General features: G+C 37.4%; 1 pseudogene; it reads right to left on the bottom strand.

Annotated features, from left to right (window-relative positions):
- Positions 1-10,865: 10,865 nt before the first annotated feature.
- LOC133763846 (peptidyl-prolyl cis-trans isomerase A-like) lies at positions 10,866-11,360 on the bottom strand (annotated as a pseudogene).
- Positions 11,361-22,087: the final 10,727 nt, after the last annotated feature.

Here is a 22,087-nt window from a genome sequence, read left to right as displayed (position 1 = left end):
ATCCAAACATTCTGTATGCATAGCTTTTATTTATTTTAATCATCTTTGCTTATATCAAGAAGATTTAAAATTTCTCTTAATAAACTCTTTTAAAACATTTTTTATTTATATAAGGTGAACAGATGTCATGTATTTTCAAATAAACAGATTTAAGAGCATGGTGGTATTTCCCATTTTCCCTTTTCTCCCACCCACACTCCCACCCTCTCTCCTCCTTCCTTTCTTATTCTCTCTTTTAATTTTTTACAGTGACATAATTTTAGTTTATTTTATTTTTAAGAATTATATATGTTATACTACTTTTCTGAATGGATTTTTTCCTCTTTATGTCTGGTTTTTGCTTACATATATGACAGCTACTATTTTAGGTGTAAAAAATTTGGGGCCAGAACTATACAATTTTTTTAGTATCGATAATCGGTTTTTAGATCATTCTCTTGATTTCCCAAGCATAAAGCCATGTTTATTTTCAGCTTCTTCAAAATGGTATATTGCAACCTTTATCTACTTCTCCAATTTGTTGGCTGGTGTTTCAAACAATGGTAAATAGTAATTGTGATTATAGTTATCACAATAGTTCATCTAACTTTTTCTTGTAATTATGCTGTTGACTTTGAATTTGCGGTTTGTATGCTATATAATGTCAAATAAGTATATGCATTTCCTATTTTTAATTTTTAACAAATAGATGTCAATTTTAAACATTCTGAGAAAAGTTAAAATACTTTATTAATATGATAAATTGCAATTATCTAAATCTAAATATTGCTGTCTAGACATATATTTCTGGAATAGAATCCTTTGGTTATGGGATAGCTCTAAGTTTTTTTAAACAATCAATATTGGGATTGAAATGAAATGTATGATTACTGCATAAAACAATGTGATATATTTCCTTCTTTTTCTTTTAAAGCTTTTTATATGGCATTGAAATTATATTATTAAACACATTGAGCACTTTGCTTAATACCAGTGTACTTTCTTAATGGTCAGGAGACTCTTCTGGCTATTCTATGCCTGTGTGGTAAGATAGTTTGATGAATCCTTCAATCATAATCATCATATAATTGTACAAAGAGAAGAAATGTGGAAGGAACCCAGGTGTAGGCCACAAGCTAATGGTCTCATTGGGGCAATGTTTGATGGGCAACCCCTCTAACCCTTAAGGTGGCAACCAATAATAGCAGCAGTAGGGAACAGCACTCCTAAAGTTCCTTTTCCTCTGCTAAAATAATACAGTAATGTACTTGTCTCTGCTGATTTGGATGCATTCCTGCAGTCTTTAAAATTTTCTCCATGCAAAGTCTGGGCTAGTCTCATCTGAGAACATTATGTATAATTTTGGATTATGCCAAGCATTTTCTCCTATATATCCTAATTAATGCTTTTAAAACAATTAGCATGGTACCAGACATAGGGTAAGTGTTCAGTAAGTATAATTTGATTCTCACAAAATATCTTGTGAAGTAAATTGTGGAAATTATGATTCAGAGTTGATAAAATGACCTGCTTCTGTCACTCATTTAGAATATAGCAGCATTCTCTTGCCAACCAAGTCTTTGCAATTTGAAACCTCTTTATGTGTTGTTCATAAGTTCAAAGCTATGTATACAGACAGATAAATAATGCCATTATGGTCACTAATCTCAAATTGCAATTCAAGAGTTTTCTTTGTTAATTATTGTAGGTAGTAAATTCAATAGTATTGGCCATTCCTTTATCACAAATGGAAATAAAATATTTTATACCTTATTAAAATATTGCATGTCTCTTGAGAGCATTTTTGATCACTGCTATTTTAGAACTGCAATAGCAATCAAACCAGTTGCTCAACTTATTGTTTAAGGTACTAATAAATATTTATAATTTTGTTTCAATATAATTAGTTCTCTGTAATTCTCTCTAATTGTTTCATGCATTTAAAGTATTATTTTGAGAAAGGTGTCCATTGGCTTTAGCAGATAGTCAAGGAGGTTAATGGCATGGATTTTGTGAAGAATCCCTGCTAAACAATTCTGATATTGCATGATCTTTTCTTCTCATTCTATATTTTTAACTACACATATTTCACAAGGGACATATCATTGTGGGATGAATGTTCCCAACATCTCATTCAAAGGAAATTTGAAACATCCACACCTGATAGTAGCTGGCACTGAATTCACTGAATCTTCAGCTGGCAGAGTAACCAGATGGATTTTAATTGCCCAGTGAAGGGATAATTTTCCCCAAGAAATCCCACACATGCCAATACAGCCCTGTGAGCTAGTCACAAGGCATCCTCCTTTGCCAACCTTTTCAGGCTGGCTGCAAACATGGTGCTTTTCAAAAGGATCCTGTGACAGCATCAAGTAAAATTTAGTAAATGTCTTTGCTCGATTGGGATAGAAGTGAAATAAATAGCCAGCGCTCTAGGGAAAAGCTGCAGACAATGCTCTGCCTGCCGCTGGGCCAGCTTATCAGTGCACACACAGCCTTTCTGCAGAATGGATTGTGCTAAATCTAATCTGACGCCTCCCCCTGGGGAGATGGGCAAGAATGTGGAGATGATCAGAGGCTTGATGGATTGGGGTATATTCCATCTTCCTTCAGAAAGCCAACATTTCCTTTCCACATAGTCCTGCCATGCTTTACGTCCTTCACATTTGCAGCGATTTTTTTATATTCTGATGGTCAAAACCATGGTGTTAGAAATCTTTCAGCTGTAGAAGAGGTGAAGACAAGAGTATTGATGCATAGAAAATGTTTATAAAAATGAATCTTGTCCTTATGAAACAGGAAGGAATCAAAAGCAGCCCCCTTTTTCATGATCTAAGTTTTCTTTCCATTCCTTAGCATTGCCAGTTTGTGTTTTTTTTTTTAAAATGAGCACAGTTAGCATTCTTTAGTAGGTTCTACTTAGGCATTTGTTTATATAATTTATTTATATAAATACAAATGTTTTATGTTATTCATAAATATATATGTGCGTGTTTATATCTTTTATTTAATCTTCATGAGCACCTAGCTCCATATTGCTTATGAGTAAATAAATCTCAGAGAGGTTGAATAACTGCATCAAGATCACTCAGCTAGCAGGGAACAGTTGTGCCTTCTATTCAGTTTCCTCACTTCTAATGTCTCACCTTTCCATTATACAGTTTTACAAAGTAAACAGGCAGAGGACACAGAAAAGGAAAAAAAAATGTTAATTTGATTGAAATGTAGGGGTGTTTCATGAACTTGATCTTAAAAGAATGAGTCAGAGTTGATTCAGTAGAAGCAAAGAAAATAGGATTATAAAAATGGAGCAATAATTTATCAATGGTACCAGCACAAAGCAAAGCTTTCCATTCAAATCTTAAAGTATTCTACTTTGCTTGTAAGTTTCTGTTTCTACCTCAATCAAGTTAAATTGGTTTTTCTACATAGTAATTTGGAGAAATACCAGGCCCATTGGGACCATGTGAAAAACAGATGTGAAATAATATGCATTTTTTATGTGCCCCCAAGGGTTGTGACATTTCCAATTTAGTGACACTCTTGGGTAAGGAATGCATCTCTTTGAGCATGAAAACGAAACTCTCAGTACCACAATTTGCTTGCTGGAATTGCTTGTTTAGGTAGGTGAAGAACTTCGCTGAATATCTTGTTTAGAAATTCTGAAAGCTTGGATCTTTTTATACAATCGATCATGTATGACAGCGAGGTATTTCCCTGTTTGGGAAACAGCTGGCTTTTAAAAATACTGCAACATTAACTCACTTACTTACCCATACCTATCCATATAAATAATGTTGTACTCTCAGGAGTTGGATCTAACAAATCCTATTTCTGCTTTTACCCAAATGTAGGTATTAATAAAATAAAATGTTGCCAAGATATCCAGGTCATCTTTCCTATATGCCTGGTATAAGATGTATTTCATCGTTCATTGAACAGAAAATTACTGCGTGATTCCTGGCTTTATGGCATAAGACACTTGGACATTTTGAAGGGCAGAGGGAATTTTTCTTTAAGCATATAGCACAAGCTGTTGATCTTTCATTTTGTGTTTGTTGTGTTATATGTGTTTTTGTTTCCTCATGTCCTTGTTTAAGCCAAATACTAAATGCTTTACATGTCATTACCCCATAAACCTCTTGGAACCCATTCTCCTCTGAGGGATATCCTGTAGTTTAAATATCTGCTCAACACAGGGCAGTCAGCTCAAAGAAATGAAAGCAAGGTATTAGGAACAATTATGTATGTAGCATTTCCCTTACATGGATGATAGTGAGTGCAATAATTCTACTCCATCTGGGCACTTAAAACTACCTGATGGAGGGAAGTATAAAGTGCCTGTAGTCACCTTTACCTTAGCTTTCTCATTCACTTTTCAGCTGTCTCTGAGCATCTGAAAGATGTCAATCTCGCAGCAACCCATTTGTAAGAACTGGAGTGCTTCTTGTAAGAACTGGAGTGCTTCTTAAGTTGCAAATATATTATATATAAATATATTAAATACCCACAACTAAATAACTTCCATTTACAACTTATCTGGGCCAGGTGATATGAAAAGTTAGTGCTTTAATACTCACAATATTGTAATAGAGGTATCAATTTTATTTTCATGTATGAATGCAGAAACTGTTGAAGTTGCTGACTTGTTCAAAGATACCAACTTTAATCTAACTCCAATGCTTATTCTAACAAACTCATTTCCAAGAAATGGCTCCCAAAGATTGCATGTTGGGTGTTCTCCCTTTAGCTTCTGAGTCTCATGAAAACAACCACGACATCCTCAAAATCTCTGTATTCCAACCTTATAGCAAAGAACTGCCTCACAACCTGTTTTACCCAATTCTGTTGGCTCCATTTAAGATTGTCACAGATTGTCCCCTCAAGTACCAACTTTTTTTTTAAATTTTTTTAAGCAGATAGATTTACAGACGGTGAGAGAGAGAGAGAGAGACAGAGAGAAAGGTATTCCTTCCGTTGGTTTACTCCCCAAATGGCTGCTACGGCCGGCACTATACCAATCTGAAGCCAGGAGCCAGGTGCTTCTTCCTGGTTTCCAACGCATGTGCAGGGGTCCTAGCACTTGGGCCATCCTCCACTACAGTCCCAGGCCACAGCAGGGAGGAGCAACTGGACTAGAACCTGGTGCCCATATGGGATGCCAGTGCCACAGGTGGAGGATTAACCAAATGAGCCACGGCGCTGGCCCCAAAGTACCAACTTCTAAATCTGGAAAATGTTTAGTCTCTTTTTCAAGGTATAGTTTGAGCAGTGGCTGTTTGGTACATTTCTTAAGATGCTGCTTGGGAGACCTGCATCCCATATTTGGAATGCCTAGGTTCTAGTCCCAGCTCTGGTCTCACTTCCAGCTTCCTGTTAGTCCACACCCAGGGAGGCAACAGGTGATAGCACAATTACTTGGGTCCCTGTCACCCATTTGGTAGACCAGATGGAGTTCCTGACTCTTGACTTTGGCCTGGCCCAACTTTGGTTGAGGCAAGCATTTGGTGAGTGAACTAGCAGATGAGAAATCTCTGTCTCTCTTTCAAACGAATTTTCAAAATAGTGAATAAAAATTAAGGGCTGCTTCCTGTGTTGGAGCATTCACTCTTTTTTAATTCTGTGTATTATCGCTTCTTGGCCTTTTGGCTAAGATCAAGTGTAATTCTATGTGTTATTATTATTACCACTTTATCCGTGTGCATGAGTGTGTGTACAGAGCCAGATAGTACACATTCTAGGATTTGCTGCCAGTTATCATTTTGCAGTTGTTATATTTCTAAAACCTTTTGAAATGTAGAGACCTATTCTTAGATAGGGGGCCCTACATAAATGGATCATAGTTAGACAAACCATGCTCTAGATCATAATACCATTAATTGTGTTTAAACCTAATGTTCATAATTTTTTTGTCTACTTTTAATCAAACTCATAGAGTACAGCCATGTTTACTGAAATAGTCCAAGCAACCCTAGCAATAACAGCAATAACTATTTTAGTCTGTTTCTGCTGCTATAAGAGAAGAGCATATTCTGGGTTATTCAGAAAAATAAAAGTTTATTTGGCTCAGTTGCAGGCTGAAAATGTCAAGAACCTGAAGCCAGGACCTAGTAAGTCCCTCCATGGCAGAGGAGCAGAAGCACATGTGAGAAAGTAGAGCTCCAGGGACTGGACTCACCTGACAACAGCCCTCCCTGCTCCTGAGAGGTCAACCTTAACCCATTCATCAGGTTGCTTCCCCTTAACTGAATTCCTCTTAAAGGAATTTAACAGTATTAAAATGGCAATAAAATCTCCTCATGAGTCTTACAGAGGACCCACATCCAAACCATAGCAATAACAACATTTATCTCTTTATTTGATCATTAAAAAATTTAAGCCATTACTCTAGGTGTCCCTTTCTATTAGATCTCAGGGTCAGCACCCCCTGAAGCTTCACCTGGCATCTGCCCATCCTCACCCTCTACCACCATAAGCTTATTTCTCTCAGCTCAGGCCCTCCCCTCTTTCTAGACTCATGTAGATTGGTGTCCATGTGATCATAGTCCCTAAATCTGCCTGCCCTCCTCCACTTCTCAAGTCTGTATTGCTAAACAGTTGTGCAAATCTATGTCACAAAGTCACCAGGAACCAGTCAACATTAGGAAAGTTCTTCAGAGAAGAATCAGAAGGCCCAAGTTAGTGATCATAGTATTCCTGGTTAGGCTGGAGGGGAAAGAACAAAGGACAGGGGATATGCAATGAATATACAAACCTAATCAATTTTATTGTCACAAAAACAGTTATAACATATATCTTTTTAATATGGAAATTTTAAAAAGTAGGAAAAAAACAAACTCAAACAAACTCAGTGAAATTGTGCCCAAATTAATAGGGAAAGTGCCCTAGAAAAGGGATCGTGGAGATAAGGAGATAGACTTTTTAGTCCTGCTTATTCTGCCAAGCAGCCAGTTGTTCTTGGGACATTGTTTCCTTGACTCGACATTGTACCTCATCTGTGCAACACTGATGTTGATCTAGATGAACTATGCTTCCTCCAGGGTTGTTATTCTAGCAGAAATAGAGGAAATATCTTTTTTTGTCATTTATTATATTGGAAATTCACTTATTTATTTTAAAATATTATTCTGACTTTTGTCAAAGTGTAGCAGCAAATTTTGAAAGTAGACACACACACACACACACACATACTTTTTTCCCCTTAGTTGATAAAACAATTTACAATTGCTAATGGAACAACTTCAGATGGGTGGTGAGGGATTTGCTATTATCACAGCTACTCAAGGCAAGTCTAGACATGGCTGTAATAAAGTCTGAAGATTTCTGCGAACACACCTCTGGAGAGCTCCATCTAGGATGAGTAAGATACCCTGAGGCTTGTTTGCCTGCTGCCTTTCACATCTAAGAACACATTACAGTCCTTCATATGGGTGATTATCTCTCCTTTAGTAGTTTGGCTTGGAGATGGCATTGACATGCCTTTGCTATTCAGCCTCTGAAAATGCTGGTCAAATCCAATAAAAATAATTAAGCTGTTTTTTTTTTTTTAAACTGAGATTGAATTCTATTATGGTTCATACCATATCCACTTACTTACTTCTAAGATGGTTTGTATTTTGTTATTATCCTTTTAATATATCATGCTGCTTTCTCTGCCTGGGAATAGCAAAGATGAGTAAAACAGCCTATCCATGTGAAAAGGGCAGCGGTTTTATCTGTCTTGTGACCTTGTCTCCCCATAACAGTTTCTGGTATGTAGCAGTATTCAGGAAAAAACTCAATTTTTCTTACCTTGAAGAGTTGTAAGATGTAAAAATTACACTAGTAAGTACTAAGAATCCTAATATCACATGTAGCTGTGAGATTTGAGAACAGGGAAGATTACATTTAGGATTTCAATGGAAGAAGGGAGAAATAATTGGACCTTGACAAAGAACAATATAAAAATGTCAATGATAAGATAATGATCGGAGCATGATTTGAAACATAAGCAAATTTCAGACTGACAGTTGGAGATTATCCACACACATGAAGAAGCACTCAGGCCAGCAAACAGGTTAACTGATTAAATTTGAAGCAAGAGACTGGAGGAGGAGCAAAGCAAGAGCAACACAGGGGTAAGTGCTGGTCTCAGAAGAGAAAAAGCATGTGTAAGAAGGTGTCTGAAGCGGAAAAACTTTCTTCTCTCCTTCATGCTCAGTATCTGTGGGTCTGCAAGTCAACTCACAGCAGACAGGTTAACAGGAGGAAAAGGTTTGCTCAGGAGCATATGGAGCTAATGAAATAGGTAGCCAGCTGTTAAAGTTAGGCCTTTATATACACAACTTAATAAGGATGAGGAAAGAACAAATAGATTTATTTAGGAAAGGTGAGCAAGTGGAAGCAAAGAAAGCTTTCCATAACATTTGTCCATGTGGTTAAAGCCTGTCTAAGCACTTTCTTCATAGTAAAAAAAAAAAAAAATCTCCCCAGGTGGAATTTAAGGCAGATTTCCTCGTGGTCTTTCCTCTGGGAGCAGAACCACTCCAAGATTGACTTGATAGCAGCCTCCTTCCTTTCCCCTACGTTGCTCGTCAAATAAGGAAAGCTATTCATGTATCTACAATCTCAAATGTCTTCGGCTTAAAATGATCTTCATACCAGCTCTGGGATTCAAGGTGCATTCCCACAGGAGGAGGAAACATGACCAAATTCTGCCCAAAACATCCCACTGGCTACAACATATGAAATGTACTAGAACAGTAACATTCATCAGAGAAGTGAATAGAGAAGACCCTGAAGTAGCCCAATGGGACATGATGAGGCCCTAAAAAACAGCAATGGAAGTGGGAATGGAAATAGCAGAGAAAAACGAGATATCTAGAATAAACAATATTTCCATATTTCTAGATCTTATAGGCTGTATTAAATATGCAAAAAAAGAGGAGCGAGAAAGAAAAAATGCAGTTATCTTTATGTTGTCTTCATTTACTGGGAATGTTTGGGAATGTTGAGCTTGCTTTAAGAATCTGACTCAGAAGCAGGGTGCTGTGATGGGTTTGGCAACAGGTGGACACTGGGAGCAGAGCTATTTGTTCAAAAGAGAAACCAGTGAACTATTGAAATTGGAATGGGTTTAGGTGCTGAAGACAGCTTTATAGAATGGAGTTTAGGTGCTGAAGATATTCTAGCTTTATCATGTTTCCTTTAATTCATAGTAGGTTAATGTAAACCATAAATATTTACTATAAGGTAAAATTCAAGTTGTGTTGTATAACTTAATATTTGCTCAATTGTGACATATTTAAAGAATCTCTAGCCTAAAAATTGGATGCCCCATGGCTGAATCTGTATGGAGACTTACTTCCACTCATCAGATGACCTAGTGGCCTGTGATGCAAAGACTGCTGATGCAGACGACTGTCTTCTGGCAAATGCATGCAAGACTGATTGAATTAGGAGAAAGGAGAGAGATGATTTGATCTTGCTGTAAAGTGTATGTTAGCATGGAAATAAGGGGAAGACACCAGCGAAGAGAGGCAGAAGCCGAGAGCTTTGAACCTATCTGTTTAATGTAGAATGGGTTAATGACATTTCTTTCTACAGAGTGATAAATCCGAATACTAAAATGAGGAAAATCCATTATGCCAATTACAGCTACATTCATCGGATATGCATTTAAACATAATGAAGTTAAAAGATAATCGCCAAACTTAGAAAAGTACTATACCGGGGAATTAGCAAAGTTTGAACCTTTCAGGAAAGATTGGAAGAGCTTTGTGACTGATATTTATGCACATGGATCTTTATTTATAGTAGAAATATATTGCACTAGGGGGGCCAGCACTGTGGTGTAGTGGGCTAAGCCTCTGCCTCCAGTGCAGGCATCCCATATGGGTGCTGATTTAAGTCCTGGCTGTTCCTTTTCTGATCCAGCTCTCTGCTGTGGCCTGGGAAAGCAGTAGGAGATAGCCCAAGTTCTTGGTCCCTTCACCAGCATTGGAGACTTGGAAAAAGTTCCTGGCTCCTGGCTTTGGATTAGCACAGCTCTGGACATTGCAGCCATTTAGGGAGTGAACCAGTGGGTGGAAGACTTTTTTTTCTCTCTCTCTGCCTCTATGTAATATGGCCTTTCAAATAAGTAAATAAATAAATAAATCTTAAAAAAGAAATATATTGCACTGTGGATAGCACTGTGGCATAGTAACACCCACATTCCATAGAGGTGTGGATTTGAGACCTGGCTGCTCCACTGATCCAACTCCCTATTAATGCACCTGGGAAAGTTTGAGCCCCTGAGCCCATGTAGGAGAGGCAGAAGATCTGAGATCCAGGCTTTAGCCTGGAACAGCCTGGCCAGTTGCAGCCATTTGAGGAGTGAACCAGTGAATAGAAAATTTCTCCCCCACCCCGCCCCTCTGAAACTCTGTCCTTCAAATAAATAAAAATAAATATACATGTTTTTCTAAAAAATGCTTATGGCCCACATTAGAGTTCTTAGGTTTACCTGACTCTGGGTCCTGTCTCCAGCTTATTGCTAATGCAGACCCTTAGAAGCAGTGGTAATGGCTCAAGTAATTGAGTTTTTGTCATTCATGTGGGAGACCTAGACAGTTCCTAGCTCCCCAGGTTTGACCTGGCCTGATCCCAGCCACTGTAGGCACTTTGTTTGTATGTTTGTATATTAACATTTATTTAAGGACAATGTGTTACTTTTATTTATTTTGTAAGCATAACTTTCATTCTACAATCCAGCATGAATTGGAGGGGATTTAAGGAAATCCTGGAACCCAAAGGACTACAGCAAGAGCATAATTATAGGATATCATGAGCAGATGGGATTAGGTGGTTCTCTCTTGGTCTAAAAAAGGAATGGTCTTGTTGTTACAGTAGGAATGGTCTTGTTGTTACAAAAGGAATGGTCTTGTTGTTAAGATAAAACAAATCAGATGTATTAGTTCTCCACAATTGGCAATGGTGATCTTCTTGCTGGTCTTGTTATTCTTAGATCCAAAATATCCATGGTTTCCACCACACTCATGCCCTGTTTCACTCTACAAAAGCCCATGTGCTTGCCCTCCAACCTTGCAGTCTTGACAATGCAGATGAAAAACTGTGACCATTTGTGTTGAGTCCAGTATTTGCCCTGGACAAGATTCTAGGACCCCTATGCTCCAGGATGAAGTTTTCATCATCAAATTTCACTCTATAGATGGACTTGCCACCAGTGCCATTATAGCATGTGAAGCTGCAGCCCTGACACAGAAATTCTGGAATAATCTTGTGGAAGCAGGAATCCTTAAAACCACCTCCTTTCTCTCCAGTGTTCAGAGCAGGCAGTTTTCTGCTGTCTTTGAAACTTTGTCTGCAAGTAGTTCAAGGAGACAAGGCCCAAGGCTCATCCTTGAAGATGATGTGGAAGCATGCAGTGAGGCTGATCTGGCTGAGAGCAGGCAACTTCTGGTGACAACAGCATCTACCAAGTGGGAACAGCATTTTTATAAAAAAAGCAAAACAGCATTTACCACATGAGAGAAGTTCAGTTTCTAAAGGATATACTTTCTAATGAAATTTATATATATATATATATATATATATATATATATATATATATTCTGAATGACTATTCCCATTAAAAGATATGAGATGTAAGTACTACTGGTTAGCAGACAACGAGCAGTTAATTGAAATGACTTTTAAAATAATTTATCTGGTTAGGTAAAACACAGAAACAACTTACTGGAAATCAAGAGTGAGGGACATAGTAGACAGTAATAATTAGACTGAAGTATTGTAACATCCTTCAATACTTCAGGGGAAAGTTAAAACTTCCAAATTTAAACTACACCAAAATGCATATTTAAAGTAAAAGTTAATCTCAAAGAGAAATTTATCAATTTATCAATTTCCAACCAGGAGAGAGAGAAAAGTGAAATTTTATAAATAGAATCCATTTAAATGAGAGGCAAAGAAAAAAAAATGAAACATAGAAACCAATAAAAAGAGAATATATAATGTAGGATGCATACATCCATATATACCATGAAGCAGAAGTGAGAACAAAATATTTTTATCTGCTGAGCTTATGAGTTATAATTGTTTTTCAGGGAATTTAGCAAGCCAACGAATCCTAGATCCAGTATTTCCAGTTCCCTGTACAGCTGTGAGTGAGTTACTGATTCCTCTAAGTCTCTACCTGGACAAACCCTTGATATGATCATATATCCTGATGCAGAGACTTAAAAATTAAAACAGGCTTTAAATGCTGATCAAGACTTTTTTAAGGCAAAATAAATCTTTCATTTGGTCCTGATTTTTGTTATTGCTACAAGTCTAACACATATTACAGAATGGATGATCTCAGTTATTTTCCAAGATTTTAGATATTTTATCCTACTGAGTTAATAAAAAATTCTAATAAAGAACTTGTTGTGATCTGAATCTGTCTGTCAAAATATATGTTAAAAATTTCATTCCCCAGTGCATGGTGTCAGAAGTTGGGGTTTAAAGTTAGGGTTAACACCTTCAATAAAAAAAATGTGGGTTTCTTTTCTTCTGGTCTTTTGCCATGTGATGATGTGCAAGCAGACCCACACCAGATGCTGATATCTTGTTCCTCCAGTGCCAGGCCCTAGGAATTCAGGCAGACAGATACACAGAGAGAAATAAGGAATAAATTTCTGTTGTTTATATATCATCTGGTCTCAGGAGCTTTATTATAACAGCATAGATAGACTAAGACAGACTCATACCATGAACTATTACAGAGCTCATCACAATAATGAGAAAAATAAATAGAAATAGATAAATAATAAATAAAAATAAATCAAGTTAACTTTTATGAAGCATTTATTATTTCCAAGACAGCATAATACACATATAAGCTTTCTATGAATCCTTACCTATGCTTTACTTGTAATTCATACTCTTTAATATCAGTTTATAGATGTAGATAGATATATAGATATAGATGTAGGTCTTGAGAAACTGGATGCCCCCTCAAGGTTACACCCAAGAAGCAGCTAAACAGAAACTTAAATTCAGGCATTTTGAATTCAGAGTTTTTCCATTAGGCTGTACTGTTTGTCAGGCTTTTCCAATCACATCCTTCAAGTTCACTGAAAGTCCATTTGGTTGTTTTTATGTTGATGAAGTAGAGAACATTCAGACAATCAAAGAGAAATGGCATTTTATTTGCATAGTTGATGAGAACAACAACCAAAAAAAATCAAAGATCTGTTTGTTTAAAATGCACATATTCTGTTGATTCTTTACTTTAGATAGTTTTGTGATTGTCATTAAAGAACGGCTTCCTTTTTTCTCAGCCTTCAAAAGTGTCTTTGAATATCATCCCTCACTAGGATATACAAGCAACCTTAAAAAGAACCTCACTATGAAAGATCAAGAGTGGCATTTAATCATTTAAGCAACAATTATTTACTAGCACCCTCTTCTGTGTGATAATTGTGTGGGCGATGGAGAACCTAATGATGAAGTTCCTCTCCTGATGGGCTGTATTGATTACCAGGGTGAGAGGAAAGTGAGCAGGTATGCTTAGAGTCAGCACTTAGTAAACTTTGTTGAACAAATGCATGTGGAGTATTACAGGAGGGGAGGTAGGAGTTCATTGAAGCTGCTGGATCAAAGCAGCAGAAACGAAGTGGCTTCGAACAACAGAAATTTGTTTTCTCATAGTTCTGGAGACTAGAATCCTTTTTTAAAAAATGTTTTTCTCTTAAAGGCAGAGTGACAGAAAGAGAGGCAGAGACAATCAGGGATATTTTCTATCTGTAGTTTCATTCCCCCAAATGGTCACAACAGCCAGGATAGGGCTAAGCTGAAGCCAGGAGCCAGGAACTCCATCCTGGTGTCCCACATGGGTGGCAAGGACACACATGCTTTAGCCATCATCTGCTACCTTCCCAGGTGCATTGTCAGGAAGCTGGACTAGAAATGGAGTAGCCAGGACTGGAACTAGCACTCAGGTATGGGGTGTGGGGGTCACAAACAATGGCCTAACCCTCTGCCACAATGCCAGCCCCTGGAGGTGAGAATCTTGGAGTCAAAGTGTGGGGAAGACAAAATCCACTGTTAAAGGCTCTTGGGGGAAGATCTTCCACTTCTTTTGTTTAGCTTCTAGAGGCTGCAGGCTGTTCTTAGTGGTTGCTGGTTTGTAAATGCATCATGGCAATCTCTGCCTGTGTCATTATCTAGCATTCTCCCTGTGTCCAAATGTCTTTCATTTTATGACTCATTCTCATCCAGTTTGACTTCATCTTAGCTTGATTACATCTGCAAATCCCTATTTCCAAATAAAGTCACGTTCACAGTACCAGATGTCAGGACGTGAACATATCTTTTTGGGGGGTATGATTCAACTCACAAAAAGGGGATTATGATGAAATCTGAATAGAGAACAAGAGCTCCCAGTGTGTGTGTGTAGGTGTAGGTGTGTGTAGGGAAAGGCAGGAATGACTTCCTATAAAAGGTAAAGTTCAGCTGAGATTTTAAAAATAAATAAGATTTTCCCAGAAAATGTTGATGGGGGAGGCAGATATTTCTGGCGGGGTGAAGCAACAGGGAAGCCATGAATATCTTTTAATTTAATTGTGGATCCCTGTACCACAGCCAAAGGAGTCTGCATGGTGTAGAAAGAACTAAGCCATGTTCTCTTGCTCAGTTTTGCAGCTCATCCTCTTATCTCTAATTATATTTTTAAATCTTTCAAAACTAGAAATATATATGTGAGTTTCATGTAGAGCTTTGGTATGATGTTTATATAAATCGCATCCAAATGAGAAGCCCTTGGTTCTCTGATTCCATGAGAATCCAAAGATGGCATTGTAATTTACACTGTGATGGTAATAAAGATCTCCATGTTGAAAGTGTTGACATCATTACCCACTCTTATTGCTATTCATTAATAATGGTGCCAAACTATAATTAAATAACTTTGATGGTTTTAAGTGAGAAAACACTAAAAATAAATCAGAAATACAAGAAATGCAAGACAGTCTAAAACATTTATTCAATTCAAAAGAAATTAAGTTCAAAATAATTGTTATTTTGAACAACCATCAACATTTTATATATGAATTTCAAACTTTTATCTGAATGATCATTTCTTTGCTTAATAAGGATTATAAATTTTAGATTTACAATATACAGATCATCTCTTCAACAATATGGACTTGAACTAGGTCAAATTAACAATGAATAATTTCTTATTATAGAAGAGTAGCATTTCAGTTAAATATTTGAAAGGTATATTTATTAACATGGGGTAATTGTCCATGATATGCTGTTGAAATTCGTAACAGTTTTCATAGTATATCTTAATCTTAAATTTATTTGTGTATGAAAAGAAGGATCCCAAATAAAGAAATTGTATGTCTTTTTTATTTTCATTTTCACTGTTCCATATTTTCCCAATTGACTGTAAGAACAACTTGCAGTGACATTTAGAAAGGTCAAAAAGGGATGTGCATTTGGTGCAGCAGCTGAGACGTCCCTTGGGATGCCTGCATCATACCAGAGTGACTGGTTCCTGTTCTGGCTTCCCTTCTGAGCCAGCTTCCTGCTAATGAATACCCTGGCAAGGAAGTAGATGATGGTTCAAACACTTGGGTCTTTTCTACTTACTGGCGAGACTCAAATTGAGCTCCCAGCTCCTGGCTTGAGCCTGCCCCAGCCCAACTCTGGCTGTTATAGGAATCTGGGGAATGAATCCGAGGATGGTAGATGTCTTCTGCTTTACTTTCACTTTGCCTTTCGAGGTAAAATGAAAATAAATTTTTAAACATAAATAATAAAAAAATTAAAAATGACATCTAAAAAACTGAAGAAAAAACAGCTAATTCATAATTTTCAGTGAATCCTGTGCAGTAATATGTTAGTAAATATTTGATAATTAGTTTGCTAGAGAGAACAACGATGATGTTTATTAGAAATTTTACATTATAAGGCATGTGTAACACACAATTTGCATGTAATGGTTTAATATATATTATTCTTAATTCAAATTCCATATGGTCATTGATTTTCACAGAGTGTTTTCTTTGACATTTGCCACCTCTTGAATGTGATAACAATCTGTAGTGTCAATTGGCAAAAAAAATACAGTTCTGATATCAATTCTATATAATATTTTGTTTGTGTTAATGAGTAATGCAAAAGTGAAACAAGAATGGCCTATGTAGAAATTCCACTTCCTTGTCAGTAACGAGTGATGGCTTTACTAACTTATTAATAAATTTCAAATACTGGGAAAGTATTTCTTCCACTTATTTGTACGATTCATGATATAAAGGCTACAGACATGACAGTTTTAAATTTAGTCTGATTTATTAACATTTTCTTCAGCATTTTCTTAAATCCACACAATCAGCAAACCAATAAATCACACTCTGATTTGTACGGTTGCTGATGTTTTTGATGAAAATATTACCACAATGATGATTTTCAACCTAACAGCCCAACATCACTGAATTTAGAATTAGAAAAATATGTGCAGTGGGACATCATTATATCATGTATCTACTACACAGATACAATGATGTAAACAGCCTCCAGTACACTGAGGTAAATTTATTATAAAATGATGAATTTTGAATATTTATCACCTGTACTTAATCTTAACTTTATATAACAATTCTAAATAATGGTTCATAACTTTTAAAAAAGTGAACAGCTGGGGTAAGCATTTAGCCTGGCAGTTAAGATATTGTTTAAGATGTCCATGTGCATATAGTAGTACTAGGGTTCAACTGCTGTCTCCAGCTCTTAACCCCAGCTTCCAGTTAATGCAGACTCTGGAAGGCAGTGGTGCTGGCTCAGGTCATTGGGTTCCTACTCCCAGGTATGAAGACTTGATGGAACTGCTGGCTGCAGCCCAATTCCAAATGTTATAGGCATTTAGGGAGTGAATAGGGGCACTCTCCTTCTGTCCTTCTCTGTCTGTCTCTCAAATAAATATATTTTTTAAATAAGTAGAAAAAAGGAAATAAACAGGATAAACTGGATGTGGAATATGAGCTGCTCCAAAAGAAAACAAATATAACTGAGAATTAGAATTTAGACAGATTTTTGTAACTATTCTATACTTTAGTTTCTTTGGTTAAAAGAAAATCAAAGATATTCAGACAATTTACATGTATGTATCTGTATACACACACACACACACACAAATATTCGCATTATAATTTGAACGTGATTTGGCTCCTGAGTGCACATGGGACTTTAGTCTCCAAAATTGTAAGTTACCTACTTATGGTGTTTTGGATATGTGGATAATGAGAAATTCTTGGCTCAATGAAGTCATGTGCTTGGAGGGTAGTTGGCTGTATAAGTCTGATTCAGGTCAGCCATTTTCTCTGCTTCCTGACTTGCCATGTGATCCTTCCGCCACACATGTTCTGTTGCTGCCATCCTGCAGCCTCACCACACAGCCCAACTAATGGGGCTGCCAAACTGTAAGCCAAAGTAAACCTTCTCTCATAAAAGTTTGTCTTGTATATTTCATTATAGTAATGAAAACCTAATACATCCCATAAATATCAATCTTCTGCAGTTGTGAATTCTCATATAAAATTCAGTTATATGAATATATACATATATGTAAATTAATATATATATATACATTTATATATACACTTAAGTATATCTATAACTATACATATAGATATAGTTTTAAAATTTTAAATTTTTATAGTAATGACCATGCTCCATGATGGATAATTAAAATAATGTAGAAATTAAACTTGGCTAGAAATAGAAAATAAACAGAAAGTAGTTGCAGATCAATATATGGAAAATGGGATGAAAGTAGGACTTTCCTCAGACTTGCAATAAAGATTTAAGGAGGCATTGTAGCTAAAGTATTAAGAATGATGCATAACACACAGCAAAATTTCACTAAATATACTAGTGTTTTATCTGACTATTATAATTTCAATTATTTTCTTGGGAACCCATTCCCAGAATGAAATTGCTATGCCTTGTGTTTTTCATATATTTTGACAGTATTTTTTTCAGAAAAATTTTAACCTCAAAATATTTGAGGAACAAAATTACTGGGTATATATTATTGTTGCTTTGCAGTATTTTCCTTTCAGTTTTAAAAATATAACATACTGCTCCTTTCTAGCTGTCAGTGTTTCTGTTGAAAAATCTGCTGATAATCTTAGGGAGATATGCTTGTAGGAAAAACAAACCCTTCCCTTCCAGCTTTTAATCCTATTTTTATCTTTAACTTTTGAATATTTGAGCATAATTTCTTGATTTGGGTCCATTCAATTCCTTCCCACTGTCTATTGAACTTTCTGGATCTGGATTTACAATTACTTCCTCAAACTTGGAAAATTTCCCCAATGCCTTTGAATATGTTTCCTGTGCCTTCTGTTTCTCTTCTCCTTCTGGCATTCTGATATTGCACACATTATTCTGGTCGATGTTATTATGTAAGTCCCTTAGACTTTTGTTCATTCTCTTTTCTTTTTGCTCCTCAGATTTAATGATTGCCAATGATCTATCTTCAAATTCAATCATCTTTTATTCTGCTTGATTTGTTACGCTGTTGAATGTCTATATTGACTTTTTAATTTCAGTTATTATATATTTTTTCAAAGATTTATTTTACTTGAAAGTCAGAGTTACACAGAGAGAGGGAGGCAGAGAGAGGGAGAGGTCTTCCATCCGATGGTTCACTCCCCAGTTAGCTGCAATGGCTGGAACTGCACCGATCCGAAGCCAGCAACCAGGAGCTTCTTCTGGGTCTCCCACGTGGGTGCAGGAACCCAAGGGCTTGGGCCATCTCCCACTGCTATCCCAGGCGACAGCAGAGAGCTGGATTGGAAGTGGAGCAGCCTGGACTCGAACTGAGACCATATGGGGTGCTAGCGCTTCAGGCCAGGGTGTTAACCCACTGCGCCACAGCGCCGGCCCCCAGTTATTACATTCTTCAGCTTGATGATTTATTTCTGGAATTTTATACATTAACTTTCTTTGTTGCAGTGCTCTTTATTCCATTGCTCTCTTTTCTTTGGTGAGTCACTGAACTATCCTTTTAAAATCCTTGTCAGATAATTCCCATATCTCCCTTTCATTTTAGATATCTTCTGGAAATTTACCTTGTTATTTTATTTGAAATGTACTTCCCTATTTCTTCATTTCCCTTCCCTTTCTGTGCTCATTTCTGGGCATTAGATAAGAGAATCTTCTCTCCCAGACTTATAAGACTGGTCTTGTGTAGAAAATGTTTCTGTCCAATCAGCCTAGCCAGGGATTATAGGTATCTCTAAACTCTGTGTTTGCCAACTTCAACGTTTTTGCTCCTAGCAGCCCCCATAAAAATTATAAAGTGCCACAGTGTAATAGTAGTCAGTCCCTTGAATGCAACTGGAGAGATTGATCCCTTAAGAGAAACTGGGAGTCAGAGTTTGTATTCCACTTTATCTGTGCTAAACCAAGACAGGGTGTCAGAAAGATGTATAAACTCTTGTTAGACTACTTTGTACCATGGAAGTAGCTGCTCAACATCTTTTGTGTTTAAAAGCTTTTTTTTTTTTTAATTTTTTGTTTGTAGATCTGTATCAACTTCTAGAACTAGGTGATTTGCTCATTGGTTATTCAGGAGAGATTATAAAAAGTGGCCCAGTTAGCATCTGGGAGGCAGCAAGTGAGGATCCAAGTACTTGGTCCCTTGTCACCCATGTGAGAAACCCTGGTGGAGTTCTTGGTTCCTGACTTTGATCTGACCTTGCTCTTGCCTTTGTGGACATTGGGGTGTGAACCAACAGATGGATGCCTTCTCTTTCAGTCCTTCTCTCTCTCTCATTCTGACATTCAGGTATAATAAATCCATCTTTTTTAAAAGTGGAGCATTCAACGTGTTGAGAAACTGCTTTCAGACAGTCTGTGGGATATGCAGTTATTGCTGGAGCAAGCCAGGGGAGAAGGAACAGAGAGTGCCAACTCTGCTGTTCTAGTCTTCCTTTAATTGGAGGAAACTTCTTGTCTGCGGCTATCACCAAGTTAAGCTGGGGAGGAAGGCCCAAAGTGTGCCGATTATTGGTTTCAGAGATATAGAGATTCCTCTGACTCCTTCTTATGAGATTCTGCAGGAGTTTATCTTGAGAGGAAGTTGGGGAGCAGGCATGCAAGTGCTGTACCTTTTGATTTTACTGTCTGAAGCCTCCAACCTCTTTTCATGGACAGATTTCAGACTAGAGTTACTACTGGAACAAACATGGAAAGGAAGCACAGGAGTTCCCTCTTTCCCAACAAAGGAAGTGGAAATCTCAGACCTTTCTCCCAAGAGGAACATTCTGGTCTATAACTAAAATGGAAGTAAGCCAGGAAAGCAGGCATGGGGGTGCCCATGTTTCATTTTAGGCATGGAGAACTCTCTCAGTCTCCCTCTTAGGAGAGATTACTTACCTCAGAAGCAAACCAAAGAATAAGGTACAAGGAATACTGCTTTCTCCTTGTTTCTGGCAGAGATCTCCAACCTGTTTGTAGAGGGAGACTGTAGGGCTGGCATTATTGCTGCAATAAACCAGAGAAAATGGCACAGAGAAAGCCGTCCTTTTTGTTTAGGCTGGTAGAGATTTGTTGGTTTTCGCTGCATATGCTCCTAGTTATTGACTTGTTTGAGTTCAAGACCAGAGGGAGTTGTTGGAGGAACTCATCTTCAAGCCCATTCCAGTGGCTACTCAGAAGCCAGGCTCATGCAAGGGACTGCCACTGCTGGGAATACTCACGAGGTTCAGCTCTCCATGTTTGTTTTATGTGCTGGAGGAGAATCCCCTGATGAACTGTCCATACCATTTCTCAAGCATGGTGATTTAAGAGCCAAATCTGGCAGGGACTGTAGAAGATCGACACTATATGTGAGACACAGCCCCTAGCCTTTGGTAAGAATGTGGAATTTGAGGACATTTTTCAAGGTGAGGTTATTATATAAGTGCATCTCCACTTTTCCTACCTGCTTTTATGTAAATATTCTCTTAGTTATTTAGTGAATAGGAGCCTTTCAGTTGAATTTTAGCTTTCTCTGGAGAGAATTAAATAGCATGGAGGTGTTTAGTCAGTATGTCTGTGGGAGGAGGGACAGTCAAGATCCTCCTATTCTGCTGCGTTGGCTGACATCACTCTTAGTTTTATTATTTATTTGTTTGTTTGTTTTGTTTTGTTTTGGACAGGCAGAGTGGACAGTGAGAGAGAGACAGAGAGAAAGGTCTTCCTTTTGCCGTTGGTTCACCCTCCAATGGCCACCGCGGTAGGCGCGCTGCGGCCGGCGCACCGCGCTGATCCGAAGGCAGGAGCCAGGTGCTTCTCCTGGTCTCCCATGGGGTGCAGGGCCCAAGCACTTGGGCCATCCTCTACTACACTCCCGGGCCACAGCAGAGAGCTGGCCTGGAAGAGGGGCAACCAGGATTGGATTGGTGCCCCGACCGGGACTAGAACCCGGTGTGCTGGCGCCGCAAGGCGGAGGATTAGCCTCGTGAGCCGCGGCGCCGGCCAGTTTTATTATTTCAACCTGAAAAGAAGCATCCATCTAAGTTAGCAAATGATGATTGAGGTTTAGGAAAACAGACAGAGGCATTACATTGACTTGCAACATCTGTGATTGTTATCTCTGACTGATGTTATTCATATTTAACAATTTAATTGCATGGTAGAATATTTTCTATATGAAGTAGATACTGCGTCTCACTAGAATTTTTTCTTCCCTCAGTAGATATTCTAAGCTGAAAATATAGTTTTGCATTTGGATAAAAAGAGATAATTAAAACTTTATTTAGGAAAGCAATATGGTAAGAATAATTTTGTTTTATAGACTCCCAAATTATCTTTTTGTATCTCAATGAGTTAGTCTTGGAAGCTTTTAATCTAATTAATCCATAACCAAGTGTAACACCACAGGGTGATATTTTGTGTTGCTGCCAGTGTGCATGGATTTAATTATGGATTTGCAAACAGATTTAGATAAAATTATCTCCAGCTAAACTATACCTATCCTGGGTTTAAGGTAAGGAACATTTTAGTTACTTTAAATGTCTTATATTAATCCATGTTTGTGTGCATATCGTGTCTGTTCATTTACATATTTATGCACATTCATTTATTC

This window comes from Lepus europaeus, chromosome 7 (genome assembly GCF_033115175.1).
Source record: "Lepus europaeus isolate LE1 chromosome 7, mLepTim1.pri, whole genome shotgun sequence".
NCBI classification, from domain to species: domain Eukaryota; kingdom Metazoa; phylum Chordata; class Mammalia; order Lagomorpha; family Leporidae; genus Lepus; species Lepus europaeus.
The sequence above is the reverse complement of the archived record's forward strand: the minus strand, read 5'-3'. Positions and strand labels throughout refer to the sequence as shown.